This window comes from Saccopteryx leptura, chromosome 2 (assembly GCF_036850995.1).
Source record: "Saccopteryx leptura isolate mSacLep1 chromosome 2, mSacLep1_pri_phased_curated, whole genome shotgun sequence".
In the NCBI taxonomy this organism is placed as follows: domain Eukaryota; kingdom Metazoa; phylum Chordata; class Mammalia; order Chiroptera; family Emballonuridae; genus Saccopteryx; species Saccopteryx leptura.
The window spans coordinates 195314933-195339245 of NC_089504.1; the positions used below are offsets into that span (position 1 = coordinate 195314933).

The 24313-nt window shown below is 34.3% G+C and overlaps 1 long non-coding RNA gene across 1 annotated transcript in view; it reads right to left on the reverse strand.

Annotated features, from left to right (window-relative positions):
- LOC136393272 (uncharacterized) overlaps positions 1–17019 on the reverse strand; it is an 81440-nt gene extending 64421 nt beyond the window's left edge. The window contains exons 1-2 of the long non-coding RNA XR_010749071.1: positions 16489–17019; positions 14730–14790 (exon numbers count right to left, since the gene is read on the reverse strand). This is a non-coding gene — a long non-coding RNA (uncharacterized lncRNA). The remainder of the gene's footprint in view (positions 1–14729; positions 14791–16488) is intronic.
- Between the last annotated feature and the right edge of the window lie 7294 nt (positions 17020–24313).

Consider the following 24313-nt stretch of genomic DNA (forward strand, 5'->3'; position numbering starts at 1 on the left):
TATTCTCCGGACCTTGTACCGACCGATTACCATCTTTTCCGCTCCCTGTCAAACCATATGAAGGGTGTTACCTTCAATAACAAAGAGGTCCTTAAAAACTGGCTCAACAACTTCTTTGACACCAGACCAGGTGATTTTTGGCGGAACGGCATCAACAAATTGGTTGAGAGGTGGGAAGAGGTTGTAAACAGCAATGGCGAATATATAATTGATTAACTTATTGATGTAATTATTGTTTTTTAAATAAAAGTCTTCGGTAAAAACGCTACGAACTTATCACCCAACCCAATATGTATCAGGTAAAATGGCTTAACATTCAAACAATTTATTTTTATTTTTTTATTTATTCATTTTAGAGAGGAGAGGGAGAGAGAGAGAGAGAGAGAGAGAGAGAGGAGAGACGGAGAGAGAGAAGGGGGGGAGGAGCTGGAAGCATCAACTCCCATATGTGTCTTGACCAGGCAAGCCCAGGGTTTTGAACCGGCAACCTCAGCATTTCCAGGTTGACGCTTTATCCACTGTGCCACCACAGGTCAGGCCACATTCTAACAAATTTTTAATGTCCTAAATTTTTTGTTGATGTTATCAACTAGCTTCTATTTATTAGATGTCATTTGCTAAACTACTTTGTTTAATCATGTAAAGTAATATAGCCTAGTAGTTATTTTACATCATTCTAACATTCAAGAAGAAAAGTTATCTTTAATTTTCTATTATTTTAATATGAAATGTTTTATTAATTTTACATGCTTTTCCAAAACTTTCATAGATAGATTTTATTGTTTTTGTTATTAGCTTCTACTCTCTTATTTATTGTAAATAGAGCATATATGGAAAAAATGGGAATAAGACACCTTCTGATGGAAAAGGCTATCTAAAGAGAAGTATCAAATAAAAAACATATGTCATGAAGTCAAATCTGAATTTTAGATAAACTACAAAAATAACATGACATATCAGACACAGTGATACTAAAATATCATTTTTTGTCTGTTTAAAATTTAAATTTAACTGGACATCCCATATTTTATTTGCTAAATCTTGCAGGCCTCTATCTAAAGCTCAGCCTATGTAATGAAACTATCTAAGCAAAGAAAGGAGGTCTACCTTCCCTGCACCTAACAATACACCAAATTGGAAAAGGTCTACTCTGAAGGCCACAGCATTTTCAAAGTTCTAAGTTAGATGAAAATTGGTTACAATAAAATTACTGAAAATGCTTTCACTTCATGACAAAGTGAATTTAGTTTCCACAAGGTAAAAAAATTTTTAACCCAGTTTTGAAACAGAAACACACTTAATTTTCTGTGAGAAATGTTTAATGTTAGTCAAGCTCATTGCACAATCATGTTGTGCATGCTGTTGCTCATAATGAGGTGGTTGGCTCTAGAAAAGGAACCTGTTAAGCAAAAAGTGTAAGACTGACCTAGCTTCCTATGGCATTCCATGTTCATGAAGGCCAACAATGAATATATTAATTACACTGTAGTTAATACCTTCCTGTTACCTATAAATTAAAGTCTACATTTCTGTAGCTGCTCATTAACTGATTTAACTTAATAATTGGTTTATTACATATATATATATATGGACACTTGGCTAAATAATATTACATATATATATATATGGACACTTGGCTAAATATATATATATACTTTGGACACTTGGCTAAATTAAAAAAAACCTTTTCTGTAGTTCTGTAGTAATGAAAACAAATATAAAGTTAAACAATAGGAATAGCAGAATTTAAGAACATAATAGAGAAAGGGAAGAAACACATAGAGAAAGATACAGAGAGAGAGGAAGAGAGAGAAAGAAAGAGAAAGAAGAGAGAGAGGGAGAGAGAGGAAGAGAGAAAGGGAGAAATGGAGAGAGAGGGGGAGAAGAGGTATTGAGATATTGATATTGGCATTTAAAAATACTTTACTTCTTCCCTGGATATCTGTTTATGGAATTTCCTGAAGATCAGTTTAATTGGGTTATTTCTCATTTGTAGAAATGCCGATGTTTTGTTTTATTTTTTTTCTTCTTTTACATTATATATTTTCTTTTCTTAATAATCTAGAGAAGAGCAGTAGGAAGGGATTGTTACCTTTTACAGATGGGAAAACTAATGCACTTAAGTAATTAATCACTTTATTTGTACATAAACAGTCATGACACATTGCTTATGTTTTCAAAATAAGAATGATACAAGAAGGAAAAAAAACTACAGACATATGAGGAAGTACTATCATTTCGAGAGGAGAAGATGAGACCTCTTGTCTATCACGATTTGATAGTAGGAAGAATATTTGAAATGTAGTTTATTCAAAATAACAAATCCAGAAAGCAAAGCCATAATGTTTAGGAATCAAGGGGAAGGTCTCAAAGAAAACAGCCTCATTCTAATGTTTTGTGGCTGGCTCTATGTAAATTCCACAGTACTGGACCTGTGGGGGCATTGAATAAGTAAACCATACACTGCACCATTTAATACATGTGTAATGGTGGTCATAGTAATTATACATTTTTCAACTCTAATGATCTAAGAGGCATCATGCTTGCTAAAGTGCCATATAAACATAGTCTTTTAATCCTCACAAAAATCTTATAATACTAGTGTCCACATTTTCACTTACAGATGAAGAATACACAGCATTGATGAAACAATCAGCATTCTTAGTAATAGTATATGTATATTTGTTATGAATGTATGTGTGCCTGACTCCAAGACTGCAGTTCAATCTCTCTATTACTGGGAACAGAAAATAGTCAATAATTATATGCTAAGTTTAATGTTCAATGAAACATTTTGGAACGGGGTGACATTTCCATGGCCGCTGAAATCATATCACAAAATGATGCCTATTGGAATGTGTGACCATGCAGACATAAATCTGAATAATACTGAGGAGTTTTCCAAACTGCTCCTACCACCTGCCACACACTCCCCTTTCTCTTCATGTCCTCAAGTAATAGAGTTGAGAATCACTTTTCTAAGAGGTCTTAAAACCCAGAGCAAGATAGTGAATAATAAGCAGTGTAAAGCTAATATTATTAGAAGAGGGGGGAAAAAAGTGCTCTCATCGGGGGTCTCAAACTCGCGGCCCGCGGGCCGCATGCAACCCGCCGAACAATTTTGTACTGATTTTTTTTTGTTTTCAACTGCAGTGAGAAAAGTGTTGTGTAACAGTTGCCTTTTGTAGACCTAGTGCGGCCTGCCTAACGGCTGTGATCTTGCTCTGCAGCCCACATGCTGAGTTGAGTTTGAGATCCCTGCTAGATTATGCAGGTAACAATGTTAGGTATTTCTCAAATACCAGTTAATCTCAAGTAGCCTGTTTATTGCACTCTCTTATTTTGAAACTTAGACTTTAAAAATAGAAGTGATCGTTATGTAATAGATAGATGTAGCTCTGTATTTATCACCAAATAAACATTTTACCACACTGAGCTGATAAATTCCCAATTAGACATAAATATATTTGCTCTTGTTAGGGAGGCCTGGCAATGCTGTACTGTTCTATGTTTTAAAAAATCTGAAAAAGAAAAGAGCTCATTGAATTTTTGTTGGATGGATCTCTAAATTGAAAGAAACACTGGTCTAGGAAGTTCTGATTAGTGAAGCTGTATTTTCATTCTAAATGAAGTAGAGCAAGTCTTACTTTCAAACTTTCATTGTGTGTACCTACAACTCTCAACTGTCTGAGCCTGTTACTGAAGGTATAATAACAAAGTAGTTGAAATTACCACCTTTTGGTATGAGACACATTTGTTTCACTCCTAGGATTTACCATTCATGTGGTTATAGAAAATTCTATAAACCATTGACTGTGGTGTTCTCACATTTCAAAGAGGACTAGTACTATCACAAGTGAAGCCATCCTACCTGATATACTGGGGATCAATAATTGATAGATTAAAGAAAAATAATATTTAGAAAAGGAAATACATTAAATAGAAACATCTTTACATTTTCTTAAAACATATAAGAGTGCAATATTCTAGTTTTTCCAGTATTTCCATGTGAGAAAACGTCTTCCATTAAGCATGGGACTGGTAATAGTCTTTTATGGTATATAAATCATACACATAATATACTACTTTAATAGGCTCAATCATTTATAAGCAAGACCACATAATGGCACTGATACAGAGACTGTTCAATCTATATTTTATGATTTTTCCAATAATTTATATTTGAATGTTCAAATTAAATATGACAGTGATTTTATTGAATCCTTCCAAGAAATTAAGCTATTCTTTCTTGTCTCAACCATTAATAAAATTATATATACATTATATATTGTACAATATTTAATTAATTTTTACATATTTAATTATACATAAACTATAATTTGAAATATATATGTAGATTAATGCATGAATAGGTAGATTGATAGGCAAATAGACAAATAGATACACAGATTTATAATATTGTAAGAGAAGGCTTTCAATGATATCAAGTTTACTATTTAATTAACTTCTGATACCTTAAAAAGTCTTAAATAGTAACCCAAATGCAGTTATTCTTAAGTTTTTTGATAAATCATGGACTCCTGAGAGACTATGACAAAAGCTGGGACATTTTCCTTAGAAAAATAAACACACGTACATACATTTAAAGGGCCCAGAGATATAACAAGTTCATCCTACGGCTCTGATGAATCTATGCTGTTTTTTTGTTGTTGTTCTTTATTTTTTTGTTTTTTGTTTTTGTTTTTTGTGACAGAGACAGAGAGAGGGAGAGATAAGGAAAGACAGGAAGGGAGAGGGATGAGAAGCATCAGTTCTTTATTGCAGCTCCTTAGTTGTTCATTGACTGCTTTCTCATATGTGCCTTGACAGGGGAGGGGGGGGGGGTTCCAGCAGACCTAGTAGTGATCCCATGCTCAAGCCAGCGAGCTCGGGCTTTCAAACCTGAGTCCTCCACATCCAAGTCCGATGCTTTATCCACTGCGACACCACCTGGTCAGGCGAATCTATGCTTTTAATTTAAAATACTTTCTTTCCCCAATGTTAGAAGCAATGTTATTATTTTCTAAGTAGCTAAGTGTTGATAAGTGAATGCTTCAGAACAAGGGACAAACTTCTATAGTTCCTAATGTTTGGGCTTCCTTCTTTGAAATAAAGTTTTAAAGTTCAATAAACTAAATCCATACTCAAATATAGGCAAAATAAACAAATAGAAAAGAATAATAAGATAAAACCTACTGAATTCCAAATCAATTTGAATTTCCCAAGCCTTCTTGCCCTAAATCTTAATTCTCAACTACAGAAGTACTCTTAACCATTCATCACTTTACAGATTATCTGATATTTTCAACAGATGCCCCCAGCATGTCCACTGCAAGAGATCTACTTTCCAGTACTGCACTAACTAATACACTAGATACTACCACATATAACTACTTAAAGTTCAGTTAATTAAAATGAACTAAATTTAAAATTCAGTTCTTCAGTCACACTATCCACATTTCAAATGTATAAAACCCACATATGGCTAGTGGTTTAGGGCATTGCAGAGAATATTTTATCAACTTAGAAAGCTCTAGAACACCCATGAATTTCTGCGTCCAGCAAGTGATTTGTATGCTTTCTGGTAGGCAGTCAATTATGTCTGTTCCCAAACAAGTTTATGCCAGCTGGGCATAAACTTGTTTGTTATGAAATTGTGTTATGTAATTGAACATTATATAAAGTAATATAAATATGAGTATAAAGAAAACAAGAGAATTTCTATTTCCCCAAAAGTTTAAAATTCAGTTCCTTTAAAAATGTTACTGCATTAGATGTAGGTAAGATAATTTTTAAAAATTAGAAAAAAATCATAGAGATTATAGAATTTGCTGTCAGATTTCTTTGCATTGAATTTTCACTTAAAGGCATTTATGAAGGAACCAAAATTACAGAGGGAAAGGGGGGTGGAGAGAGGTAGAGAGGGTAAAAGGGGATAAATGGAGATGGAAGAAGACGTGAATTGGGGCGATGAACACAGAATACAATATACAAATGATATAGAATTGTAAACCTGAAGCCTACATAATTGTATTAATCAATGTTACCCCAATAAATTCAATAAAAATTAATGGGAAAAATAAAAATATATAAATAAATATGAGCATTTTAAAGAAAAGAACAACTTTTTAATGCATCATAGATGATGCATTAAGAGATTTCTAGCAAGAAAAATACTAAGATCTATGAACAGCAACCCAAACTCAAAAATATTTCTTGGCTTCCATAACAACACTGGCAAATAAATATATAATTGTTTTAAAATTTAAACAAAAAATTATTTTGGCTTCACCAGGCAGTGGCACAGTGGATAAAGCATCGAACTGGGATGGGGAGGACCCAGGTTCCAAACCCCAAGGTTGTAGGCTTGACAGTGGGCTCATCCGGCCTGAGCATGGGCTCACCAGCTTGAGCGTGGGGTTGCTGGCTTGAGCGTGGGATCATAGAAATGACTTTATACTGAGATGAAAACACTTGAACTTTGTGTTCACTTTATTTAACCTTTTAATTTTTCTGACCTGAAAATGTTATCTATCTATGGCATTAATAACTTGAGAACTAAAAAGTACAAGAATTTTATTGTTTTGTACATTGAAATTTAGATGCAAATGAAAACCTAAAACTACATACACTACTAGGACTACTGAAATTACTACTACTTTCTTTTCTTTTTATTTATTTTTTGTATTTTTCCAAAGTAGAAGTGGGGAGGCAGTCAGATAGACTCTCTCATGCACCCGACTGGGATCCACCTGGCATGCCCACCAGGGGACAATGCTCTGCCCATCAGGGGCCAATATTGCTCCATTGCGGCTGGCAGGAGCTATTCTAGCGCCTGAGGCAGAGGCCATGGAGCCATCCTCAGCACCTGGGGCAAACTTTCCTCCAATGGAGCCTTGGTTGCAGGAGGGAAAGAGAGACAGAAAGAAAGGAGAGGGGGAGGGGTGGAGAAGCAGATGGACACTTCTCCTGTGTGCCCTGACTGGGAATAGAACCCCGGACTTTCACATGCCAGGCCGACACTCTACCACTGAGCCCATCGGCTAGGGCACTACTACTACTTTCTTTCATTAAAATAGCATCAAGATAATATTGTAATTGGTAGGTGTTGCTTGACTAATGAGTTTTTTTGTTTGTTTGTGACAGAAACAGAAAGAGAGACAGATAGGAAGGGAGAGAGATGAGAAACATCAACTCTTTGTTGCGGTACTTCAGTTGTTCATAGATTGCTTTCTCATATGTGCCTTGACCAGGGGCTACAGCAGACCAAATGACCCCTTACTCAAGCCAGCAACCCTGGGATCAAGCTGTTGAGCCTTGCTCAAACCAGATAAACCTGCACTCAGGGTAGCGACCTCAGGGTTTCAAACCTGGGTCTTCCACATCCCAGTCTGACTCTCTATCTACTGCGCTACTACCTGGTCAGGCTGAATATTTTTTATTAGTCAATTAATTAAAGAAAATACTAACACTGTCATGGATCATACATATCTATTTAAAATAACAGCAACACATATCTTTAAAATAACACACACAAGTGTGTAAAATTTATTTTTATATACTTTGGAATTACTTGAAAATATCATAAATACTCCAAATTATCTAGTTCAACTATAGAAATGCTGTTAGCTTTATCAAAAAAACATATTTATTGAAGTGTTGCTTTACTATGTGATACCTTCATATCAAAATGGAAAATTGGCTGTCCTTGTGGGCCAAATTTAGATTGACTGAAGAAGTCATTTTGGAATAGCTTGAAAGTAAGTATGCCTTTCTTGGTCTACCACAGTCCCCATTACTCTCATTTGTCTTAAAGTCTATTTTATTACACTGCCTAGGCCATGAAGTTATTTAAGTTCATGATCCTCATTACATAAGATATCTTGCATATCTCATGGGGGATATAGGCAATTGAGTTCTTAAATCAGACTAAGTTATGCTTAGCATTTCATATAACTTTCATTCTCTCAAGCAACACAATGCTAATGGGTTTACCAATTTGTACTTATTTCCTTTTTACTTATTATATACCACCAATAACTAGGCCATAGTCCTATCCCATGGAGAAGTGCTCTGAAAGAAAGGGATATATTACAGTGGAACTAGAAGGTAGAGAAATTTCTCTCTATGCCTATGTATTTGTATTTGAAAAGAAAAATACTATAAGGATATGAAGTTCATTTTAAATAAGATTAATTATATATGTATCATATTTGAGTTCAATTATACATTACTTTATTATTTGTAGTCTTTTCAAAATAAAACCTTACTATCTAATATCAATTAAGTAATCAAAATTTATTTAATGAGATGACCCAAAAATCTATTGAAACACAAGGCTCAGTATGATTGGAGTCAAGTACAGTCTAAAAGAGTTCAGAGTGAAGAGAAATGGAATTGAGAGTCCAGGGAAGTCAGATGTAAGGAAGAAATATGGGTAGTCTATTTAACTTACACATTTCACACAGTATAGTGTGAGGTTAAAAATAAAGATACGCACTCAACAGTGTCGATTTTAAAAACCAAGGACCACCATAGCCATCTAGCAGACTTCCCAAAAGTTAAAAGTGATATTTCTAATTTCTCTTAAACTCCAAATTTTTATAGTTTGAAGAAGTCCACTTAAATGTAGAATTGCTCTACTGTATCACATAATGGTTTTATTTAATTTAAAAAGTGTTTATTCATTCACCAAGGAGTTATTGAATTCATCCCATAAGCTCAGTACTGTGGTAGAAGTGAATTTTGAAAAAGACAGATATTTCCTGTATATGAGGAGCTTAGATTTTTTATAATAGAGATTAGTTAGTATCACATTCAAATGGCATGCCACAGGTTTAATCAAGACTGGCCTACACATCTCATAGAGTTAAAAAATTGCTCATCCCATAAAGATATATTCTGGATGGTTTAGAAATTTCTTGGTTAACGTAAGACTTTACTGGTGAAGCATAGTTTATTTTAAGGTATGTATAGGTTCTCACCATTGCCTGTAAATGATATAAATTTTAACTCAATCTAACACTTAAAAAGTAAATATGCACATTGCAGGAAGTACAAAGGTAAGTCCTATGAGGATTCAAAACTGAGAAAGTCCCTCTTAGAGAAAGAGTAAAGGCTTTTTGGATAGAGAGGTAATATATAAGGATGTTGAAGAACATAGTATTAAAAAATGGGTTTGCTTGGAAGGAGTAGTGGATGGTAGAAATTAGTAAGCAAGTAAGAGATAAATGCTCTTTTGATATGTCATAACCTTTACCTAATGATTTTTCAGGTGTTCTCTAGGGATGTTTTTTGGGGGGCAATATAGGGGTAGTCAGAATCAGTGACCTCGAGAGAGTTATTCCTATATTCTGTTGAAGAGAAATTAGATGTGGATGTGAAATAATGTTCAGGGTGGCAGAATCCTGTATCACACCATTTGGAGGATCTTGGGGAATCACCTGTCTTCATGAGGCAGCCTTTGATAATAGGGAATAACAGAAACAAATGATTACTTACACAGAGGACTCATTTATTCTAATAATAGTTTATGTACTATAGGATTGTCTTCAAGGAGACTTAGTCCAATTGCCAAGTAATTTATCTGATTTCCTCAGTGTTACTTTGGCTAATTTAGTTCATCATATTATGAACTATATTCGGCTTTTCTGGTCAGGCCCAAACAATTGTTTTGCAATTGGTTTTCCTTGCTTTTCCTTCTTCTCTTTCTCCCTTTCTTCCTCTCCTCCCCCATTTTTTCCTACTTCAATTATTTCCTGCCTCATTCCATAAAGTACTTAAGGTAAATCAGCCATTATGAACATAAAGATATATATATACAATTTAGTGTCCCAAAATATCAAGAGATATTGGTTGAGTATGGTTTACTGATATATATAATTGTTTCCTGAATTTTCACACTTCTTCTGTTACCAAATATGGAAACCTTGATTTACAGTAAAATGATTACTAAAAATTTTTAAAGGACTTAGTGAATCTACATAGTTGTTCTGCCAACTAATGAACAATGTTTTCCCATATTTTCTTAGACAAAATTTAACTATTTCTAAATGCTGATATCAGCGATGGACCTGATTCTTGGTTCCTTTAAAAACAATCCAATCCACTTGTGCATTTGTGATTTAGCATGTTTTTATAAATACATAATAAGTTAAATAACCCCCCCCCCCTTGCTGGAAGAAAAAAATTTATTATTAATCACTAGTGAAAGCATAATTACCCCATGTACTATTTTCACCCTATTTTCTGCATTGGTGCTAATTATATCCTCTGACTCTCAGAATTATTATGATTTCTGCATGATGAACACAGTGGGTCACAGCTACATCTTTGCAACTTTCCAGTCATTCTTCTATAATATTATTCATAGTTCATTTTATATAAAGTAGATAAGAGACCACAATTTTATACATTTATTATAGAATTTTTATGAGATTATCCTTATTCTACACATCATAGTTGACTTCTGTGATATTCTTAATTATACTGCAGCAATTACTGGCAACAGTATTCTATTTAGGCCATCAATGTTTATGTGACTTCGTCTCCAATTGGGATACACACAATTACATACATTTATATTCAAGAAAGGTATCCTAGCTCTCAAGGGCTGAACTATTCACAAAGATTTACTGGTTTACAATTTAGTTGTCCTTTCCTTCCCACCTTTATATTTGAACTGTTACTATTAGACACATGATTGCTTCTCTTTGCTAGGAATCTCTCCATTTTCTCTCTTTCTTTCTTGCGCTCTTGTCTATGTATTCTGCCTTTTGTTCACTGTATCTTGATTACTCTTTAAAAATACTTGTTCTTCTTACAGACTACTAGTCTTTAACTTCTGCATACCAGTTAAATAATTTTGCTTAAAATCATTGGTATTTGGCTTACTAAGGCTCATGTGTTCTTCCTATTGGTGAAAAAGTTTCTTCTTCACTACCACTGTTGGTTAATTCTAGATTTTGAGATACTCTGAGTGCCAGAGTGTTGTCTAGAAACTTAATCAACACACAGTCAGGGGCTTGTGGTTTTTAAACAAATAATTGTACCTACAATTCTTTTCTTATGTATTCAATGTTTTATGTTTGAAGTTTAAATTAGTTCTAATATCCACAACTATTTAATTCTGTGATTGAAAGATGGCCTACCTAAACTAGCCTCCCTACATAAATTAAAGCATTCACTGCCACTAATCTTGGCAGCAAGCTAATGGATTCTAAAGAGACCCATTTGCTTTGTACAGACAGACTATTGTAGGTGTCTTTATTTCAAAAAAAATGTGATCCAAGGCTCAAATTATACTTCATATGCTTAATTCACTATTTATTTCTTGACATGGTTCTGGTTTAGTTGTTTCTAGTTTATTCAACAGATATATACAAAGGGTAGACAATAAAGAAACTATACAGAATACAAAAAGTTAATTTTAAAATTGATGCCAATATAAAAACAATTCTCCTGGAAATTAAGGAATGTAAGTACTCAAAAGAAATGTGCACAATCAATATTTAGTGTTATAAACTGTAATAAACTTTTTTAACAAAAATAAATCTGTTGTATTGTTTTATTCTAGATTAAAAAACACCTCTAAATTTAAAATTTCATGTTTAAGATTAGTGGACCTACTCAATACCATCAAGAAATAAGTCAAGTATATTACTGAATCAGAACAGTCTGGGAATTAAATTTAGGAAAATTTTAGAATCCATAAACAAAATTTAGATTTGTGACCACTGCTGTAATTGAATCAAACATTTAATAGAAATCATCACAGAGTGAAATCTTATACTCCATTCATTCATCCAATAAATATTTAGTTCTTATTATGTGTAAGGCATTGCAGGGGATACAATAAAAATAAAGCATGGACTTTGCCCTCATGGAGCTTACAGTCTAGTATGAAAAAAATAAGCAAGCACTTAGCATAACATTAGGGAGAAAGTGATGTGTCATAAGAAAGACTCAGACAGGTGCTATGGAAGTCACTGACATTTGCAGATTTTTTTACTGTAGTGTTTAAGTTGCCAATAAAAACAGAAAAAATAACCAATTATCAGTTTAAAAAATTAAGTGCCAAGTTCTGTGAATCTATGAATTAAAAAGCTGCAATATTGATGCAATTTACTAAGTCATTACTCACCAGTTCTTAAAAGTGTTTGAACTCTGAGTAACAACTTATTAGAAATGCCATCTTGCCCGTGTCTATAAGTAGATGTAAATGGAATAATCTAATATTTAGAAACAAAAAGATCATCTTAATGTATTAAAGACTCAAATTATTTAAAATACTCATGACACATTACCTTCTCACACAGAAATTGGCTCAATCAAATTAAAGAGATGAAGAATTCCTCGACGGCTCAAGTGTGCTCCAAGGAAAGCTAGAAGGTTGTACAGTTAACTCCCAGGGTATAACTCTAAACCATACAACCTACTACCTCAACCCGGATGCACACAGCTTCCACTGTTGCTTCAAAATCCTTATCATATCTTCAGTCAGTTCCTCCAAATATGGCGGCCATACACCTAAGGGCTTGGCAAGGATGTAGATATTATATTCTAACATTTTACCAATTAACTTCATATGTCTCTACTAGGACTAGCCTAACATCTTGGCTTTCCAGTATATATCAAACAAAAGGGCTTAATAGTTAACACATAAGTCCAAACATTGCCTTTTTCTTATTGAAGTTGAGGTACACAAACCACTCTAATGTGAACTGACCTTTTTGAACAGAATCTGTTCAGATCTTAGTTCATACCTTGTTATAAAAAATCCAAGTTTCTTAAGCAATTTGCTGTATGTACATTCAAACTTGAATGGCTATGCGATAAACTCTTCTAGTGGTCAATAAGTGAAGCCTGCCTTGCAAAACAGATTAGGATTAATATATTCAAAAATGCAAAAGAAAATGTAATTAGTTCAAAGATATTTGACTAGAGTTTTACAGGAGTTGAACTGAAATATTATTTAACAGCACTGTGGATAGCACTTTGTCAGATTACCACACTGACACAGACCCATAGAAGCGAACTTGTGCGGTCCACTTCACCACAAGATCGGATCTACGGGTTTATGCCAATAGGCAACATCTCACATGGGCTCCTTATCAAAACATAATTTGTTGTGAATATCTGATAAAATTAGGAGATAAAAGTAATAATAGCAATCTTCTAGCAAATATTTTAAATGTTGAACTGCTGTAAGTATGCATATTCCCAATTAAAGGCCTTCATAACTATTCTAAACTAAATGAAGGTTTATATACATAACAATTTTAAAAATACTGTATAAAAGATTTTCTACCGATGACTTTTGTTTAATAGTATTTTAAAAATTAGACTACTTCAACTAATGATGACTTTTAAAAGAAAAAATAATCTATACATGCATGTATGAATTATGTAATTGTGAGGCATGAATGTAGTGTTATGAGCCTATAATTAAGACCAAATTAAGTATTAAGCTAATTGTGTAAGAGTTAGACTGTATTTGTTTTAATTCTTATAAAATTTTGGTTAGTGGTTTCAAGAAATTGGTAACACATAACTATTCCCATAAAACAAGTAAAATCCTGTTGACTAAGCAGAGTACCGAAGGAAATTATTTAAAAGTACTAAATATATACATAACTGCCTATAGTTGGAATAATAGTGAAATTAACAATATTTGGATAAATAAATATCAGAAAACTAAAATTAATCACACATTAAAAGTATTACTACTATTGCATGCTAACATTTATATTTCAGAACTATTTCATAAAAGAAGATAACATCTTCCTTATACACCATGTATTTAAATTGATTTTTAACAAATGATATAATTAAGACATAATATACGGCTACATACATCTCTCATCTGGTCAACAGGTTGGGTAAAAAGAATTTTTAAAAAATATTTAAATCTCCAGACCATGGGCAAGCACACAGAATAAACAAAGATAACCATATTCATGTTGCTTAAGAGTCTAACCTCAACAGCAGAAAAATGATAACTTGTGCAATCATTAATTGTTTTATTCATATCCACAATACATAGCATTTTTTAAGTATACCTTCATTGTGAAAATAGTAGTACTATATAAAAATTGTGTATCAGCTTGTTCTGAAATAAATAATATAAAATGTGTTTTATTGACTTTATATACAGAATTTTCTCTACATAATTTTCACCATTATTTGTTTTCAAATTATTCTCATACCTATTAATAAGCAAAAAATCAATCAACATTCAAGATTTATGCATTCAATTACAGTAAAAATATTTCAATAGATATGACTAAAAGGTAACATCTGTTTTGGGTTTTATCATAACTATAAAAATGTATATTTTGGTTTCATTGCAATATTAAATCATATGTTTAAAAAAAACATGACTTTTTTCCCTCCCCCCAGATTTCACTTCCTTTATATGGCAAAACAAATGATAAAATCTGCTTTTTCTTCCTTAAATAACTTCCTATTCAACCACATTTCACTTATGTTATATGTATGGATATAGAAATATATAACCCAGGTGACTCAAAGAATATATTGCTGACAAACTCAGAGAAAATATTTCACAGAGGTAGGTAACATTATATAGTCTCAAACCATCAACTAAAATTTCAACAGCTAGCTTCATAAAGAATATGAAACAAATTCTTATAACTGAACAGTCAATATTGTTTTGTTTTTTCTTTAAAAATGTTAAATATTAATTACTGTTTGGTTTCTATTTTTACCTGAGATGGTTTTCTTTTATGATCACTTTCTTCACTTCTCATATCCATTTTAAGTTTTCCCCTAAAACAACCACAAAAGGAGAAATATCAGACAACTGCTGTCTAGAAGGAGCATCTGGGTGGATGGTGGGAATGAAGATGAACGATTGAGAAGAAAACACAATATCAAAATGGGAAAAGCCTTTTAAACTATTTTTTAAAAGGCTTGGAAGACACACAGAGCCCCACCCAAGGCTACTCATATGACATATAATGTGGTTTCATAGTTTGCATTTATGCATTCATTTTGGTTGGTGTTGTTTTCACAGTAACAGTTTTGAAAGTGAAAGGAGGCATGTCTGTTAAGGAAGCAACTAGGTTTTGCACAATGAACTAGTGAAAGATGAAAAGAGATTTGGATTTGGCATGAGCTTAATAAGATAATTAAGAGTGTAGAGATTAATAGCTCCTAAAAATAACATTTAAAATAATGTTTTTCAACTAAAGGATCTTGAAACATGAAAACAGGTTTATAAATGTTAATTAAGCCTGTGAAAGTTGATGTTCCATTAACTGAGGCAGCATGAAGGAACAAGAACTATTTTTTAAATAATTAGAGAACAACAAACCATAAACTTAATGCAACATTTTATTTGCATGTTATCAGTATATAGGGTATTTGTAACTCCCCATAATTCTTCATAGAATAACAAAAAATAAAGTAAAATTTATTGATTCTATATGTATTCATTGTTTACGCTATATATTTTCAATATAATGAAAAATTATTTTATAAGCATAACAGTTTTACTTAAAGTTTATTCTTTTCATAAAAATATTATTGTATTAATTTGTAATATGCAAATTGTAGTCTTCATTTATATATGCTGTATATTTCAAAAGCATTTTCTTTTTTAAAACAAAATTTAAACATGATTAGAAAGTTTTAATCAAAATTAAAATAGGTGGAATACATCTGTTAATCCTATTCCATTGAGTCAGGCAAAACTGAGTTTTGTTATAAAATGCTTCAATTCCTTAACAATTTAATTTTACACACATAATAATTAGAATGTAATGTATTTATCTGCTGAGCCAATACATTACTAGAAACTTAAAACAACTCTGAATGTACTTTTTCCACTAAAATACTTAAGAGATATTTCCAATGCACTCTGCGACAGCTCTAAGACAAATTTCTTTTAAGGTACATTTTAAAAGAGAGTATTATTGTGGAACAAGCTTGTTTTCTACTTAGCAACTGAGACCATGATATTATCAGCCTTATTTTGGTTATACTGAAATCCTGGTAAATTATTTAAATATAACTTCCCCCAAAGTAATTTTATTTATCAGCAGTTTAATGCATATTCTAATATGATTCTTCTTTTACAAGTTCAAAAAGTTTTGGCTTTCACCTTTCAAATTATTGAGTCATAGCACATGAAAATTTTGGTTGTTTTTTTTTTACCATCTAGAGCTAAACGCTCACTTTTCTTAGATGGCAAAAACTAATACTGTACACAAAAGCACAGATAACATATTAATATCCTTCCAAAACTTCTACGTATTATGAAAATAAAAATACGTGCCATTTTTATCATAGATATTTTTCTATTTTTAGTTACATATTTATTCTAATCAGGATTAGAACAAGAAAGAAAAAGAAAAAAAGTTAAAAGTAAAGTGGGTGACGAGTTAAATAAGAGTAAATTAAAAGTTGAAAGATTCCCTTTTATATAACAATAGGCTTACAAAGAAACAACAAAAAAAGTTATACCTGTTATGAAAGGTGCGATTTCACCAAGTGGAATACATTGCTAATCATGCCATATTTTTGAAATAATAAAAATAAAGAAGGCTCTTTTGCTTATGTTGCCTTACAAAGCTGCTTTACAAAGCTCGATGTCTCTCTGTAGTTATACAAGCCAATGTTTGCTTTTTTTTTTTTTTTTTTTTTTGGTATGTTTTTGTTTTTGAGCAGGAACATCTCATTTTTTTTCCCCCATCACTGTTGCATGCAGTGGGACAAACTCAGTTTTTTTGTTTTTGTTTTTTTTCTTCAGGGCTCCTGTTATTTCTTGGGAAAAAAGGACCAGGGTGCTTGTCTTCTTTTTTCTTCCTTCTCGGTATTCCAGGCACAAAGTGCTGCGCAGAAGCTGCACCAATCCTTGCCGTCCCTGGCAGCAGAATGGTAGAAGATAGGAGAGACCAGGAATCCTTCCAGGCTGCGTTGACTTTAGAAATGAGGATTGCACACGTTTGTCTCCTGAACCAAAAGGGTGAGAAGGCAGAGTGCCAGTTTGCTACACTGCTGCAATGATCTCATGCTCACTGCTGCTGCCGTCCTGTTTGCCCAGTTCAAATGCCTGTTCATTATAGACGAGAAAAAAAAAAAGAAAGAAAGAAAAGAAAAGGAACTACTTGGATTCTTCAACAAGCATAAAGGGTATTAACATTTAAAAATCAGCAGTTAAAAAAGGCAAAAAGATAATAATAATAAAGAACGAAATGCCCACACGATTTTAGGATTCACTTTTATGCCTCAATATTCTGTTTATATTATCCTCTTTTTTTTTTCTATGTAGAGATAAGCAGCAGAATTTATCAGGCGTGAAAGGGACAGCCTCCTGGTGGCCTGCCAAAAAACCCAGAATAAAGGCTAAGTTGTGCTTCAAAGCTTAGTCGCTTGCTGAGTCTGGCTAAAGTCAAGTATTAAGATCCACCATTTTCTGAGACATGCTAGAAAAGAAGAAAAAAGACAGGACGATTGCTGCTATCCAAGTCTCCGCTGGCACCATCACAAAATCTCAGTCGTAAGGTCACATGATTCTCTGCCAAATGTAGAGTGCGTTCCCATCAACCATTCTGCTGATACTGCGAAGGCAGCTATTGTCTCGTTTAGACCCAAAGTTCAACCCACTCTTCATTGAATTAGCTGAAAAAACGCATCACCTTTGGGGGCTGGGAGTCATGGAAACGTCTACCTGGCAAGCTGCCCACTTTTTCTGCCCATCAACCAGAGATGGAATTGTGCTGCCTAATGCAATGATGACTTGGAATGTGAAGAGTCGTCCAAAGTGAATCTGATTCTTGCAGAGCCTGTTTCACTTTGCACAGAAAACTCTGGCTCCTTGTAGTTCAGGGGTGGGGAAGAGGGGGGGAGAGAAGGGGAATCTTTCCTATTAAATGTAGCAAATAAAGGTCTGAACGTGCCTACTCTGCAACTTTATTTCACAACACACCCAAATGCTTCTCAAATAAAAGACTGATGTTCTGCAAGGTTTCTGAGTTTAAGGCATACTTTCCTCTTTTTTCCTTTTTCTTACTGAGTGAATATAACAAGCCCACATTAAGATTTAAAAGATCAAAATTATTCTCGCTTTTTGTTTCTTTCTGATTTTAACTTGTACTGATTTTGTACTAGAAACCATAATATCTACTAGGTACAGTGAGGATATGTGATTGCTGCAATCTCACTCAAAGTGGTCCCCTGAGAGAAGTCAGTCGTCTCTTCCATCACAGAAAACCCTGCAACTGGGTCCTGTGGTAATCCTCATCACTACCTAGGACAGCTGCGGTGCTTGTTTGCGGAGACTGACTTATGTAAAAAGTGCTTTATCTGTTCCTTCTGGCATAAAAGGTGTTTTTGAAAGATGCAGGGAATGTATCAACAGCTCTTTAGGCAATAAAATGAAATGATTCCCGCTCCCTGATAAATTTCCATTCTAGTAGGCAACCAAAGTTCCCATGGACAAACATTTCCATACTTCCTAACAAAAGTACAGTGAATTAAATCATTCACCATTTCCTTAAGTAGAATCTAAAGCCAAGTGGAAAAGCAAGTCTTACTTGTATTTAAACCAAACATACTCAATAGTACTAAAAACAATCATGTTCTCCTACCTGCATTAAAAAAAAAAGTTTCCATGATGGTAGAGTCTTTCTCTAAGGTATAATTTCATTTGCAAAAAATTTTAAAGGTATATTCAAGTTTACAAAATGATGGACTAATGTTATCCCTCTTCCATGCACACATACTCACACACACTGTGAAATGCAAAACAAGGATATAAAAAGATAAACCAACTTGCCTAATAAAAGAAAATCTTCCAAAAAATTCAGGGATCTAGAAAACATATCCTAAAAATGGTCTATAGTCTTTTTTGTAACATGCTATTCAGGTTACTCTCTTTAGAAACAATAGAAAGGAATGTTCATGCACACATGCTCGCACATGTGCATGTACACGCGTGCACACACACACACACACACACACACACACGGGAACCATTCTGATGTCCTCTCCATTTGTAATTCAAAATACAAACAATTCTAAACGATAAAACAAAAATGAACACGTGCTGAAATTGAAATTGTTTTATTCTAGATTATGAAATTCTGGACAAATTTTACTCATGTCCTAACACATGCTTAGAGTGCCTAGTAGGGAATCCAGCGTGGCTGGCAGACTCATGTGCCCCATGCTTTAGCACAGCAAGAAGAAATGAGATAATCTCTAATAGAAAGAAAAGTTTCAATCTTAAATTCTCATTTACTTATTTAGCAGATATTTATTAAGTAAATATAATAAGCTCAGGGGAAGAGCAATAAATCAAATGAACATGCTCACATGTGGCAGTCATTCAGGAAGAACTTTCAAGAGAGAAAAACTCACTTCTAAACATAAGTATTGGCCCTGGCCGCTTGGCTCAGCGGTAGAGCGTCGACCTGGCGTGCGGGGGACCCGGGTTCGATTCCCGGCCAGGGCACATAGGAGAAGCGCCCATTTGCTTCTCCACCCCCACCCCCTCCTTCCTCTCTGTCTCTCTCTTCCCCTCCCGCAGCAGAGGCTCCATTGGAGCAAGGATGGCCCGGGCACTGGGGATGGCTCCTTGGCCTCTGCCCCAGGCGCTAGAGTGGCTCTGGTCGCGGCAGAGCAATGCCCTGGAGGGGCAGAGCATCGCCCCCTGGTGGGCAGAGCGTCGCCACTGGTGGGCGTGCCGGGTGGATCCCGGCCGGGCGCATGCGGGAGTCTGTCTGTCTCTCCCCGTTTCCAGCTTCAGAAAAATACAAAAAAATAAATAAATAAAAATAAACATAAGTATTGCTGGTCCTAAGGGAGCATTTATTGGCAACAAAGTCATAAAAAAACATACTAGCGTAAATTAGAGAGTGGGAATGAAATGGATATTAAAAAATAAATAAGATAGAGATGCATTCTCTGTCTCAAGTTCTCTCTTTTTAATACACAATTTATTAATCAGTTTTTCATAATTCTGTTTAGTTTCTTTAAAGAACCTGATGAGAAAATTGTGTATTACTTCTCCCACCCCAAATAAAAAATGAAATAAAAGAGAAAAGAAAAAGAAACAGGAGATGTTTCTTTAAGGAAGATAGAGCAGACTTAGTTTTTCCTAATCTTACTGTCAGGTACAACTAAAAACAACCCTGAACATTATATATAAAATACATGTAAGGAGACTCTGAAAGGAGGAGATAAAAAGACAGACCAGTCAGAGACTTCAGGACCCAAGGAACAGCACGGTGGTGAGGTCCTTGGATTTTATTTTTGCCTTATATACTCAAAACTTGCAGATGAAGAAGTCTGTAACCCAAAGATACAATCTGGTGCACACCAGAAAAGCCCCAGCAAAAGCCTGCTTTCTCTAGGCATAGGATCAGGAAAGGGCAATATCCAGGAAGACAATATCACTTTGCTCTAGGCAAACACACACTACACACCTGCAAAGGCACAATGAGAAATGTAGCACCTATTCTTGTCAACTAGAACAAAGTGTCCCAACCGTCTTCTTAACTCGTAGGTGGTATAGAGAAGTCTGAGCAGGGAATTGAGACTTTAATACTGTAGAGGGTTATTTCCCCTCCACAATACAATGCCAATGCGAATTACATAGGGAGCGGGGACTTCCATCCGAGCCCAACAGTAATGAGGCATCCTTTTCCATTCCCTCATTTCTGTCAAGACGAGACGGTATCAAACAGAGGAGGCCTAGAGGAAAGTCAAGACCATAGAAACTTCCCAGCAGCAACAATATCACCCACCACATCATTTTCCAACCTGTAAAGTGCCAGGAGAGACCACAATGAGAGCAGTAACAAACCACAGGGAGTTATTAATGGAAGCCTACAGGAGATCAAAAGTTCTCACCCTACCCATCAGTGACATGAAGCCCTCACTCCAGTGTTAATGGTGGCTGGAGGGAAAGACTGGACTTCTACCTATACCTGGCAGTGTCAGCATGTATCCTCCTTTCCCTGCTGGAGTAGCATTAGAGGAAAATAGCTAAAACAGATTAAATAACATCTTGTAACATGCACCCAAAACATCCAGATTTCAACTGAAAATCATTTGTCATATAGAGAAGACAGAAGATCTCAAAATGAATGTAAAATAATAACCAATACATGGGAAAGCCAAAACAATAGAGGTATTAGAATTTTCTCATAAAGATTACAAAGCAGTTATAAAAATACTTTAATAAACAATCATGAACATGGTTGAAACAAATTAAAAAAATAAAAATCTTTTTCTTAATTTATTATTATTTTTTTGTATTTTTCTCAAAGTGAGAAGCAAGAAGGCAGAGAGACAGACTCCCACATGTGCCTGACTGGATCCACCTGGCAAGTCCACAAGGGGGCGATGCTCTGCCCATTTGGGGCATTGCTCCGTTGCAATCCGAGCCATTCTAATGCCTGAGGCGGGGGCCATGGAGCCATCTTCAGCACCAGGGCCTATGTTGCTCCAGTGGAACCTTAGCTGCAGGAGAGGAAAGAGAGAGAGAGAGAGTAAGGAGAGGGGGAAGGGTGGGGAAGCAGAGGGCACTTCTCCTGTGTGCCCTGGCTGAGGATCAAACCCGAGACTTTCACCACTGAGCCAGCTGGCCAGGGCTAAAGAAATAAAGGTCTTAACAAAGAAATAAAAGATGTAAAGAATGACCGGATGGACATTTTAGAACTAAAAGTACAATAATTGAGGCTCTGGCCAGTTGGTTCAGTATAGAATGTTGGCCTGGTATGCAGAAATCCCAGGTTCAACCCCAGTGTGGGTACACATGAGAAGTGACCATCTGCTCCTCTCCCTCTCCCCCTCTCCCATCTCTCTTATTTCCCCTCTCCCAGCCAGTGGCTCAACTGGTTTGAGTGTCAGCCTCAGGTGCTGAGAATAGCTCAGTTGATTCAAGCATTCGAGCATCAGCCCCATATGGCAGTTGCCTGGTGAATCATGGTCAAGGCTCATGCGGGAATTTGTCTCTCTATATCCTCTCCTCTCACTTAAAAAATACAATAACTGAAATGAAAAAGTGAAGTAGGCAATAGAAAAAAAAAATCAGTGAACTGAAACATAGCAATTATCCAGTCAAAACCACACAAAATAAACACACTTAAAAAAATAGAGACTCAGGCAAATGTGTAATATAAGAAAAGTTAAAACATTTGTATATCATACAAACATGAATTTATAAAAACAGAAGGAGCAATATTAATATCAAATTAAAGAGAATTTAAAGCAAAGAAAATTGTCAGAATCAGAGGTAAACATCATGATATAAATAATATGATAATAAAAAAGACAATTCATCAAGAAGGCATAACAACTCTGAATGTGTATGCACAAACAAAACAAGCTGTAAAATGTACAATAAAAACTGGTAAAATAGAAAAATGGACAAATTCATGATTATAATTGTAAACTTCAACAAACCTGTTGCAATAACTCATAGAGCAATTAGATAAAAAATCAGCAAAGATATAGAACTCAAGAACATTCATCAACCACAAGGATTTAATTGACAGTTTTGGAATACACTGTCCAAAAATAGCAGAATATACAGTATAAAAAGAGAAAGGTATAGACCAATATTCTTCACAAATATGACTCAAAAATACTTCATAGTATATTAGCAAATAGAATTTAGCAATATATATATAAAGAATTATACAGCATGGTAATTTGAGGTGTATTCCATAGATGCAAGTCTACTTCAATATTCCAAAATCAATCAATATAATTCACCATATTAATAAGCTAAAAAAACTTACTTGATGATATCAATGGATACAGAAAAAGCATTTCACAAAAATTCAGCATCCACTCATGACTGAAATTTATCTGACAAATAGAAACAGTGGGCACTTATCAATTGATAAAGATATTCTATTTTTTTTTAAAAAAAAACCTATAGTTAACATTATCTTTAGTGGTGAAAGACTGAATGTTTTCTTTCTAAGATCAGCAATAGGCAGGATGTTCATCCTCTCCCACTCTTATTCAACATAGTGTTATTCTACTTAGCATAATAAAACAAATAGGTAATACTACAATGTTAATTAAAATCACTCAAAAATGAAATATTTAGGTATATTTCTAAAAACACATACAGAATGTGTATGCTAAAAACTGTAAAATGGTGATGAATGAAACCTAAGAGATCTGAAGAGACATACTATCTTTATGGATTGCAAGTCTCAACATAGTAAAGATGTCAATTCTTCCCAAACTGATACATAGGTTTAATGGAATTCCTATCAAAATCCCAACAAGATTTTTTTGTAGAGATAGATAACATTGTTTTAAACCTTATGTAGAAATGCAAAGGAACTTGAATAGCTGAAACAATTTTAGAAAAAATATTAGAAGCATAATATTATTTATCTATATAATATATTATTAATTATAAATAGAGTAATAGCTTATTATTTGATTGTTATCAAAGTTGTATGGTATTGGAAGAGGAATAGAGCAACAATAGAACAGAACAAGAATCTAGAAATAGATCTCAACATATATGCCCAATTGAATTTTTGACAAAGATAAAAATTCAAAAAACCTATTTAATGGGTCTAGCACAAAACTGTGAGGTCATGATCTTGAGCATGGGCTCACCAGTTTGAGCATAGGATATCTGGTTTGAGTGTGGGTCATAGACATGCCCCATGGTTGCTGGCTTGAGCCCAAAGGTCACTGGCTTGAAGCCCAATGTCATTGGCTTAAACTCAATGTCTTTGGCTTGAACAAGGGGTCACTGGCTTGGCTGGACCCCCCGGGTCAAGACACATCTGAAAAAGCAATCAATGAACAACTAAAGTGCCACAGTGAAGAATTGATGTTTCGCATCTCTCTCTCTTCCTGTCTGTCTGTCCTTCTCCCCCACCCTTCACCTCTCTCTCTGTTGCAAACAAACAAACAAACAAACAAACAAAACAAAGAACAACCCCCCCTACTTAATGTCAGAAAAATAGTCCTTTCTACAAATGCTGCAGGAGTAATTGGATGTCCACAGTCAAAGAGAGAGAGAGAGAGTAGAAATATAAAGAGAGAGAAAACTTTTTGACCTGGGTCTTTTTTACCTGTGTCACATATATTATAAAAAAATTAATACAAAATGGTGACAGACTAAAATGTAACACAAAACTATAAAACTAGAAAATAACATAAACAAAGTCTTTTGGATTCTTAGCTCATGAAAAGAGTTCCTAGAATTGACTCCAAAATCACAAACCATAATGAAAAATTGACAAATTGATCTTCATTACAATTAAAAACTTTTGCTCCATAAAAAATTTTATTAAGATTATGA